Consider the following 10,421-nt stretch of genomic DNA (forward strand, 5'->3'; position numbering starts at 1 on the left):
TTTTCGTAAAGCCCTAGTTGGATTGTGATGTTGGCTGAAAGAAACTCCAAGGTGTACGGGAGCACGCTGAGAAAGGCTGAGGGAAAATTTCACAGGGACTCTGCACAGCATAAGATACTGAAAGGCCTGCTGAGGCCACATGAAGGAGACAGGAAACTGTTTCCCTAAAGAGCATGGCAAGTCGTTGCTGTGGAACCTCATTAGATGCTGTGATTTAGTCTAATGCACTTGACTCTGTCAGTTCCCCCGTCTTCAGGTTTTTCCTCCAATAGTGACACTGTGGCTCTTAGTGCTGGGGTGGGGAATTTATACCACATGGAGCAGCCGTTTAGCAGATCGCTTGAAAGAGACAAGAATAGGGTGTTGGAAGAACATGGGAGTTCCTAGAAATACTCCCCACTTCTTTTACTCATTCTTATTTTTGTAGGATTTTTAAGCCAAGCCCATGAGAACTGTTACAGGATGTATGTAATAAAAAGACTCCCAGCTTCCACTCCTGCTCCGCTGTTCAGGGACAAGCTGTGTCTGTGACTTAAGACCCTCCACGTCTGGCCTTCATTTCTTTGGCTCTCCAGATAGGCAAAGGCAAGTGATGATAACCTGCTTTTGGGTGATTAGTATCTCATTCCGGAGAGGTAAGCTAGAGGGGTGTACTTATTACCGTCCCTGGTCCAAAGAGCAATTCCCTGCTCATTCCTCTGTCTCTGCATTTGTTCACTCACTTATCCACCAACAAATGTTTACTGATTGCCTACTCTGTGCCAGGCAGTAGTTTGAGTTCTGTGGGTACAGTGGTGAATAAAGCAAAGTCCCGTCCATTAAGGAGCTTAGATTTTGTAACCACAGCTGACATCTATGCAGTAACTTTCATTAGATTTGTCAACACCTGTGCAGATGTACTTTGCAGAATGATTTTGCCCTACCAATGGTGATTATTCCTTAGCATTGAAAATGCTTTGTTGAAAGTCCAAATCTTTCTTTACTCCCACTACATGTGGCACCCTCCAGTCTCCTTCCATGACGGTTCACAACAGTCCTTCAGGTCTGAGCTCATTGCTCCCTCACCTTGCTAGACAATTCTTCCTTCTGTACCCTTGTTCCTGCCCTTGATTTATATTTATAATTGACTAATTTTTTTGTCATTTTATGTATAATATTCTGTTTGCCCACTTACACTGAAAACTTTTTGAATGCAGGGTCTACGTCTTTTAATTTTTATCTATTATTCTTGAACAACTAGAGCAGTGGAGTTTTATTATAGACACAGACTCCAATCTTTCCTCCTTTGCATTGTGTTAGTTTGCATTCTGCTATTCTGCTCCTGAAGATACGCGTTGTAAATAGCTATAATTCACTTTCTGCTACTCTGCTTGCTTTTTTTGATGCTGTCTGTTGATAATGCTTGAACATTTGTCTTATTCACCACTGTATTCTCTACATGCAGCAGAGTACCTGGTATAATAATAGAAATTTAATACATATTTCTTGATTCTCTGTTGGCTGACTGACTGGCTGGTACAGAAACAATCCGCACAATCTGTAGCATGACCTATCTTTAGGAACATTGTGCAACATACAAGAATTCCAAAGCTTTCCTGTAGACGTCTAAAATACCCACTAATTGGCCTGAAGAAGCTGAAGTTAAAGAAAAGACTGTCATTGAGCCAAAGAATGAGGCCACATATAAAATATTTGTATGCCTTATTTTGCCCTTCAGAATGATTATGCTTTGGCTGGAAGGCGCAGGACCATATGCTTTTACTGTTTACCTTATAAAAGTGATAGAGAATGAGGAAGAGAGAGAGAGACTTGAAATTTGAAGATGATACACTGTGGGCATTGAAGATGAAAGAAGAAGCCACAAGTCAAAGGATGCAAAGGAATGCAGGTAGGTTCAACAACCTAAAAAGGGAAGGAAAACAGGTTCTCCTCTAGAGCACTGAGAGAGAATGCAGCCATACCAACACATTGATTTTTAGAACCTCTGACTACAAATTAGAAGATAGTCAATTTATTTTGCTTTAATCACTACTTTTTGGCCATTTCTTACAGCACTGTTAGGAAGAGAACACAAGGGTCCAGTGCAGCCAAGAGCTCTTGGAACAACCTCAGGCTCTGGCAGTATAATCTGAAATGTATAAATAATGGTAGTTCTGAAACACTAAGGTGGAAGAACTGGATTATCTGAGAAGAAAAGGGAGCTCTGTAATGTGGAGCACACACTGAGTGCTGAGTTTTCTAAACATCTGCGGAAAAACATGTTCCCTCGAGGCAGAAGTACAGAGTTAAGAGCTTGTAACTCCATGCTCATTTTGACCCCATAAACTTGGTCTGAGAAACCTAAAATGGAAGTTGACTTACAATTTATGGATCGGAAGCAGAATATCCACAAGTAACTTACATGCAAAGTGAGAATAAAGGAAGGTGCAGAACAGAATCTATGAACAGCTTTTTATATGGCGAGATGTGATGTGTTCTCCAAGTCCCATTTGCTCCAAAAATCTTCCTTTCCCAGCAGCCACAGTGTTTGGGTGAAAGTAATGTCTCCAATCCCTGTAGTTATCATCTACAAAGAACATCCCCACTATAAAACAGACTCAAAGTCTACAGACCTCCATTAAATAACGGAGGGTGATTTTCTTTATGAAAAACACCACATGAGGCCCGTTAATAGGTCCTCCAAATAGTATCTGATTGCACAACCTCCAGTATACAAGCTATCCTTCAGGCCAGCTTCAACCTAAACACAGTGGGAAGCCACTGGCCTTCACTTAAAAGGGATGCAGAGCCAGACTCCAGAGTCAACAAGACTTGTTTAATTGACCCTTTTTCTGTGTAGCTCACATTTATGTGTTTTGTAGCTCAATCTCCTTTCCATCCTCCCAGCCTGCCTTCAGGCAGCTCTAATGGGAACTGCCCGAGATTTCTGAACTACCTTTACTTTAGTGGGTCAGTGTTCACATGCATTCATATTGTTCACACACATGAATTATATAAAGTGTCTTTACATGCTTACTTTTTTTTTTTTTTTTTTTTTTTTTGAGACAGAGTCTCACTTTCTTGCCCAAGCTGGAGTGCAGTGGTTCAATCGCAGCTCACTGCAGCCTCCGCCTCCTGAGCTCAACCAATTCTCCTGCCTCAGCATCCTGCGTAGCTAGGACTACAGGCACACGCCACCATGCCTGGCTAATTTTTTTTTTGTATTTTAGTAGAGACCGGGTTTCACCGTGTTGCCCAGGCTGGTCATGAACTCCTGAGCTCAGGCAATCCTCCTGCCTCGGCCTCCCAAAATGCTGGGATTACAGGTGTGAGCCACCGCACCTGGCCTACATGCTTACTTATATGTTCAGCCTTTATATCATAAGGGTTCTGATGGTAGGGACTGTATCTGGTCCTCTGTCATATCCTAAGTCCCAGAAATAAGATGAAATAAATCCCCAAATCTGAAATACCTGGTAATGCTACTTCCTGGTCTATGTTATTATCTACTTTATCTGTGATTCTTTTCAGATTAATGGATAAGCCACACAATCATTAAAATGTAAACATCTTGAGGTCAGGGACCATAAGATTATCTTTCCTCAAAGAAAGGTCAAATACATCACAGGCTGTTAGACTGGGAGGGAGAATGCTGCTTTGTCAAATAGTGTGCCCCTGCTCGTTGGAGGTATTTACCTCCAAAGGTAGTGCAGAGGCTCTAGGTACCTGTCTGGTTGTTGTACAGAGTACTTATGCACAGAGGGCAGGTGTTAATACTAAGTTATTTCTAAATTCCTTACAATATTATAATTCTATGACCTTAGTCATTCAAACCATACCCTCTGAGAAGGTCTATCCAACCAAGCCTTTGGCTGGAAATGATACAAAAAACATGCAAAATCTGATATAGTCTTCCCCATGCATTGCTCTCCAAACTTTCTCTTTCAACTCTCCCTTATTTCTTTGTGTTTGTGTCTGGTCAAGCTGGAAACTCACAGTTCCCCTCAGGTACCCTGATATCTCTTACCTTTAGGCTGGGTAATTGCCATGAATGCAAATCCTCGGTCTTTCTTCCCAGGTTTTCCTGTTCTATTTCTTTCAGTATTCAACATATACACCATGGTCTTCCATGAAGCTTTTCCTGACTCTGTAAGACTATGCTTGCTATTTCTGCTGTAAGTTCCCATAGTACCCTGAGTTCAGGACAACTGCATTTTCATTTACTGTTCATTTATGTCTGTCCAGTAGACTGTAAGCTCCCTGGGGAAAGGACTACATCTTATCTCTCTATATCCCCAGTAGTCATCATCATGTCTAGTATATAGTAGATGGTCAAAAGTGTTTGTTAACCTCATGCTTAAACAACTGAAATTTAGTTAATGAATAATAGAGTATCAAAATGCATTAGCTTAGTATTCAATTAAGTCCGGTTGTCATAATTATATACTAGCAACACTGGAACTGTTCAAAAGATTGGGGTATGGGGGGCAGAGAAAGAGAGCGAGATAGAGAGAGACAGAGAGAGAGAGACAGAAGAGAGACAGAGAGAGAAATGAAATTCACAGTATTTGCATGCCAAGACACAATTTTCTGTTTTTGTTCATGATGGTCTGATTACCCATCCTTTAATTTTACCTTACACTCCACAGGCTGGAAAGTTGGGGTGAAAGTGTCAGTACCAAAGCATTGCTCCTTTTCCTGTGAGTGAACCACTTACATCAGGAAGTTGTAAAAGTGTAAAGAGAATGTCCTTCCCCCTCAACACTGAATCCACGCACAGGCCATGTGCACAGCTTTCTGCGTGGCGTGATTTTTCCAGAGCTTTTTCCAGCAAGGAATAATCTTTTGACCAACCTCCCATTATGTATGAAACCTCTGCAACTAAAATCAGTCCTTTTCATATCAAGCTGTATCTTCAGAAATTTCCTTTTTATACACAAAGCAGATACCTGGAATGGATATCGCAATGAATGTTAACAAAAATGGATGATTTGACGGGATTAGTGCCCATCGCTAGAGAATTGTGCCCCAGGAAATGGACCACAGAAAGGTTCTTGATGATGAATCTGACACCAGCAAATACTTGGGCCTGAAATGCAGGTAGGGGTGGGAGGCTCCAGTGTGAAACTCTGTTGTATGAAGTAGCTCAAAGTCTCAGGTGTTCATTTGGAAAAGAAGGGGTATAGTGGATGAGAAAGATACTTTTCGGTTTTGTGATGATGTGGGTCTGCTCACGTCCAACATGGGCTTTCAAGGTTAGGACATATTTTTCTTGGTATGTACAAGACATCACAAGGTATCTTGGTTTCTCTGCTTTCTTGTGAAGGTGTAAGGCTCTTTTTCTTCAGGGTGTGTCTCGTTGCCACAATTTAGAAGTGTAACATTTTGACTGCACCTTTGAAAACAGAGTGAAACTTTGTGGCTCCTTATCTTCTATGATTCTGTTTAAAGAAAACAAAACATATAGACAATGTTATGCACACAAGGCCTGAATCAAGCAACAATGTATCTGTCTGTGGAGATTATTAGTACAGTGTGGTCACACACTTTATTTTCCACAAGCATGTGAGAAGCCCTGCTAAGCCCATTCTGTGAAATGCTTTCTATCTTCTGCTGGGGGAGTTTGCTTTTGCTGCCTGGTGTTTGAGGGACTCTCTATGAACATTTTCCCTTTAGAGCAAAACTGATTATAGGATGGCAAATCCTAATCATTAATACACACAAATATTTACAGCTTTGGGTTTGATCCAGAGAATCTCCTTTCCCTGTGAATTTCCAGGTTTGTTACCTTAGTTGTTAGCCTTGCCTAATGAAACTCAATAGTTCCTACTGCTTGTCTCTTTGGTCATTTTATACCAACCTAGAGTTGAAAGTTTGAGAAAGTCATGATTTTCCAGGTGTTCACTCATGTTCTGTTTTACTTACAAGTGCAGACTCAAAACAACAGTTCTAATCAATCATGTGTTTTTCTACAGAACCTATGGGAAGATCAAGAAATGTCGCTTCTGAGAAAAAAAAGTCTAATGCAAAGAGTGAAGAGAGCTTTTTATATCTTTCACTGACCACAACACACAGTTCAGAAAACTTAAATAACCCTAACTAAAATTTTAAAGGTGCTTCAAAGCATAGAAAGTACCTTGACATGCATTTTCTCATTGGATTCTTATAAACCTATAAAATGGTGCTTACACCATTTCAGAAATGAGAAAATGGTGGCCCAGAAAATAAAGCAGCATGCACAAGACCACGCGCTGCACAGGGGACTGATCTGATACCAAAACTTGACTGCAGATTATCTACTTTCAACTCTCACCAGCAAAACAGACAAAAGTGCTTTGGACATGCAAGTGTTTATTATGTTGCATTTTGGAACTCCAGAGCTAAAACCAAACATAAACAAATATAAAACAAAACAAAACAAAGAAGCACTAAAGATCAAACCCATCCTCGAACCCAAACATCCAGAAAATAAAAGGAAATTATTTTTTTTCCTCAGGGGAAGCAAGTGGAAACAGACACTTGGTTGATTTCATATGGGATTAGCTCTCAACTCTGATGAGCCTCATGGTCTCCTGGATCTTCCTAAACCAAGGCTCTGGGACAGTAATTAATCAGATGGAAAGTCTGGGAATTTATCTCACCACCATCACTGCTTCTGCTGAATGCTGACTTAAAGATGTGAATCCACTCAATTATCTCAGTTAGGAAGAAGTGAATCTATAGTTCAACGACACAGAGATGAGAGCCCAGGACAATACCTAAGAGTCTGACTGCAATTAATTAGACAGATAGCATCTTATATTTGGGAAAGACCTTAGAGGTCTCATCCAATCTCCCTCCTACTACAAGAATCCTTCCCTAGCAAGCCTGACAAATCACCACCTGGTGTTGGCTCCTGAGATGGGAATTTTCATTGTCTCGAGGCACCCATTTCACTGCTGTAAGATGTGCTCTTGTTGTTAGAATGGATTGCCTTCTTGGAATCAAATTATTTCCCCTTTTAAGCTGTCAGTCCATTTTCTTGGCCTTAAAGATTATGGTTATTTGTGCATTCACATGCTATTCTTCGAAGATTTGAAGTCAGCTCTCTTGACTTCCTTAAACTGTCTCTTCTCTGTCAAAATATACCCAGCTTCTCCAACTTTTTCTAAATTCATTGATTTTCAAGACTTTTTACAAGTAGTCCCATTTTTGTACTGTTTTGTGGAGAAATGTTCATAACTGAATAGGGTCTATTTTTCCTATTTAATCTGACCCAATATTAATGTACTTTCAATACCTTTACTGGTCATTAGCTCTATACCAGTGAGGCCAAATATATGGTGGTGGGTGATAGTATCAGCTCCCTCAACTCTGCAACCCACTGGAGCTTACCAAATGAGAACTGGTTTTCTTCATGCAATTTACCTCAAAAGCCACACCATCAGCAAGAGGACCAGAACTAATTGTCAAAGTGCAAGCCACAACGAACACACAATTGTCACTTAAAACCAGTTTTTGCTTCAGTAAGCTTTTTTTTTCTATCTAGTATTTTAACTCTTAAAATATAGAGAAAAAACAGGTAAGAAACTAGTTTACCAATAACTTTGACAAATAGCCCCTGAGGTAGAGTGAGTGACATTTGGAAAGTTGGTAAAAGCCGCCAGAGTCAAAGCAACCTAAACAAAACAAAACAAAACAAACTTGTGGCTGTGCTACTCTTAACCAGGCCACACCTGTTTTCAGAAACCACTGAGTGCTCTGCAGATACGCAGAGATGCCAGGCCTGACAGTCTCTAAGGCAACCAGATACCGATCATTGTCACACAGTAAGAAATAGGAAGAGACACTGGTAACAAACATTAAGCCTGGTTTTCTCATCTGCTCAGCAGTGTAACAGTAGGTGGAGTCAGCTCTGCCCGAAGACTCTTGACTTGTCCAGTCTCAAACACCAACTGGAGGGCAGGAGATCCTGCAGTTGGATAAGTAACTGAAGATCTGAAGCCCACCCCTTAAAGTCCACCGCAATTGAATGTGGACTTTGAAATAGGCTTTTGAGGAGAAAAGGACAAGCTGCAGGTTCCCCCCGTCTTCTAATTTCCTCATCTGCAAAATAAAACAGTGTTCATACGGCTAGAGAGTGGTGCACCAGTGAACTGGGATGACACAAAGAGATAACTTATCTAATTTGGCTACCAAACAGGGTGGGTTGGATTTTAGTTAATAAATCACCATCGCGGGAAAATATAAGTAGGTCCCTGCTTTCTGAGCACTTACCTCTATTAAAGATGTACAATATCATGCTTTCCCTTTCTGAGACATTTCCAATCTGTAATATGTTAACAAGAGTAAAGCAAATGGGCATTTTGTAAGAAGTTGGCAGAGGTGCAGAATGCATTTAGGAATTGGAATGAGTGCTTGTCTACTGCTTTTCAAATCATTGCATTGGGATTACTTAGGCCTGTGTTTTTCTTGCTCCCTAGACTGAGCTCCTTGACACCAGTGGCTCATTTTTGTTTATTGGTGTCATTCTCACTCTTCCTGGTGTCATGTTTTGCACCTGTGGATAGTCAAGTAATAGTTGAATAGTTGTTCAGTTGAATCACTCTGTTGCTTTTAGGAGGCTGCAGTTTGAAGTCACTGCAGCTAGACTGAAAACACATGGTCCAGGAAATGGGAAAACATACTGTGAAGATGGGCTAATTAATGATTTAATGTACCTCGAAAAAATTTAAAAAATTATAAATGTTAATGAAAGTATTGGTTTTTGAAGCTTAATGATGATCAGCAGCAGAAGCTATAACTTAAATGATACAGCTGGCCAGATAGCAACCATCTTTATTAAAAGGCCTCGTCAGAATAAGGGTCATTACATAGAATTGAATATGGGACAGAATGTTGAGAATCAATTATGGTAGTAAATATAGCCAGCTTTATAGCAACACCAAGAATTACAGTGAAGTGCAAGTACTGCAAAATAAAATTCTAAATATAGATCTTCAAGGATTTACTTTACATTTTATTGTCAAAAATTAATACAAAAAAAAAAGAGCCTGAAAACATACAGTCTTACAACCAAGAAAAAACTGTTCTAGTATGCTTCGAGTTTGTCCTTCTCTACACATATTACAACACGTATCACACAAACACACACACAAATATTTTTATTTTTAAAAATTGGGCTAACATACTGTTGCTTTGCAAGTTGCTATTTCACTGAACAGTGCAGTATGGCCATGTTTCTATGTTATTTAACTATTCTCTATTTTTCACAGCTATAAATTATTTTATTGACTTAAATACATATTATGTATTAATGGACATTTAGGTTGACTCTAAGGTTTTTTGTGTGTTGTTTTCTTGCGTATGCTTGTTGTTAAGGCTTTTCATAATATTGTCTTCGGGGAAAGTTCACGGCAATTTTTTTCTGCCAGCAGTACATAGATGGGACTTTTATCTCCTTTTAATTTCAAAGGAAATGTGGCTAAAGACAAAACATAATGTGACACATACCTTCTTAATAATTTAAGAACATTTGCTCTTAAAAAATAAGAAAAATGTAGGGAAACGATCTACTCATCAGAGCTGTCTATATTGATTAGATCTGCAAAGTTGATTAACACTACAACATTTTTTTAAAAACGTAAGATTTAGAATCAGGTTAGAATAATATTATCCTAGGATATACTTTACCTCATCAAGAGTTAAATGAATATTATCACTTAAGATAAAGTAGGTTCTCAAGAGTATGTATTTTCATTTTTTAAAAAAGACACCATAGAAAAGCTGGGTGAAAACATCAAAATTGTTACTTCTTCTTTATAATTGAACCCTCTAACTGGCATTCTACCTGCTGTTATCTGTCTCCAAATGCTTCCTAGAAGCATTTTGCTCAAGTTCCATACCTGAGAGGCTGCCAGCTATCATCACAAAATTATTCTTTTCCTTCATTCCTATGAAAGCAAGAGGACAGTTCAGTGGGTACAAACACAAAATTAGTTGAAGGCAAAACTGCCTCATTTGGGTTATTTAGTTTTGAATAGAAGAAAATAAAACACTTCTCCAAAGACCAAGATCATCTGTCTCTCATCCCCAACTAATCAACAGGGAAGAAAAGATGAGGCTTGGATGGTTCAAGATAACTTGTCAACACAACTAGAAAAATTACTTAGCGTAGAAGCCTAACTTGCATTGGGTCAATAGTGTCATCTTGATAGGCAAAACACAGCTGATTTCTCCACTCAACAGCTTTCCCATAGATCTTTCCACTAAAATCTTTTGAAATATGATAACCACACCATAAACTATGGCTGGCAACCCTATTGGAACAGAAACTAAGCACAATTCTTACTTTAAAATGTCTCCATTGGTAAAGGAAAACATTCTTATTCTTATTCAATGAATGTTTCATTTCCTTAATGGGTGATGTTAAGGTTAAAGTGAAATAATTCCCAACTCTGTGT

At 39.3% G+C, this 10,421-nt stretch overlaps 1 long non-coding RNA gene across 1 annotated transcript; it reads left to right on the top strand.

The window, feature by feature from the left end:
- The first annotated feature begins 3,233 nt into the window (after positions 1-3,233).
- Positions 3,234-8,952, top strand: LOC116269666. The gene is made up of 2 exons (XR_004177301.1): positions 3,234-5,079; positions 5,955-8,952. It is a non-coding gene; the product is annotated as an uncharacterized LOC116269666 (long non-coding RNA).
- Positions 8,953-10,421: the final 1,469 nt, after the last annotated feature.

This window comes from Papio anubis, chromosome 12, assembly GCF_008728515.1.
Source record: "Papio anubis isolate 15944 chromosome 12, Panubis1.0, whole genome shotgun sequence".
NCBI lineage: Eukaryota > Metazoa > Chordata > Mammalia > Primates > Cercopithecidae > Papio > Papio anubis.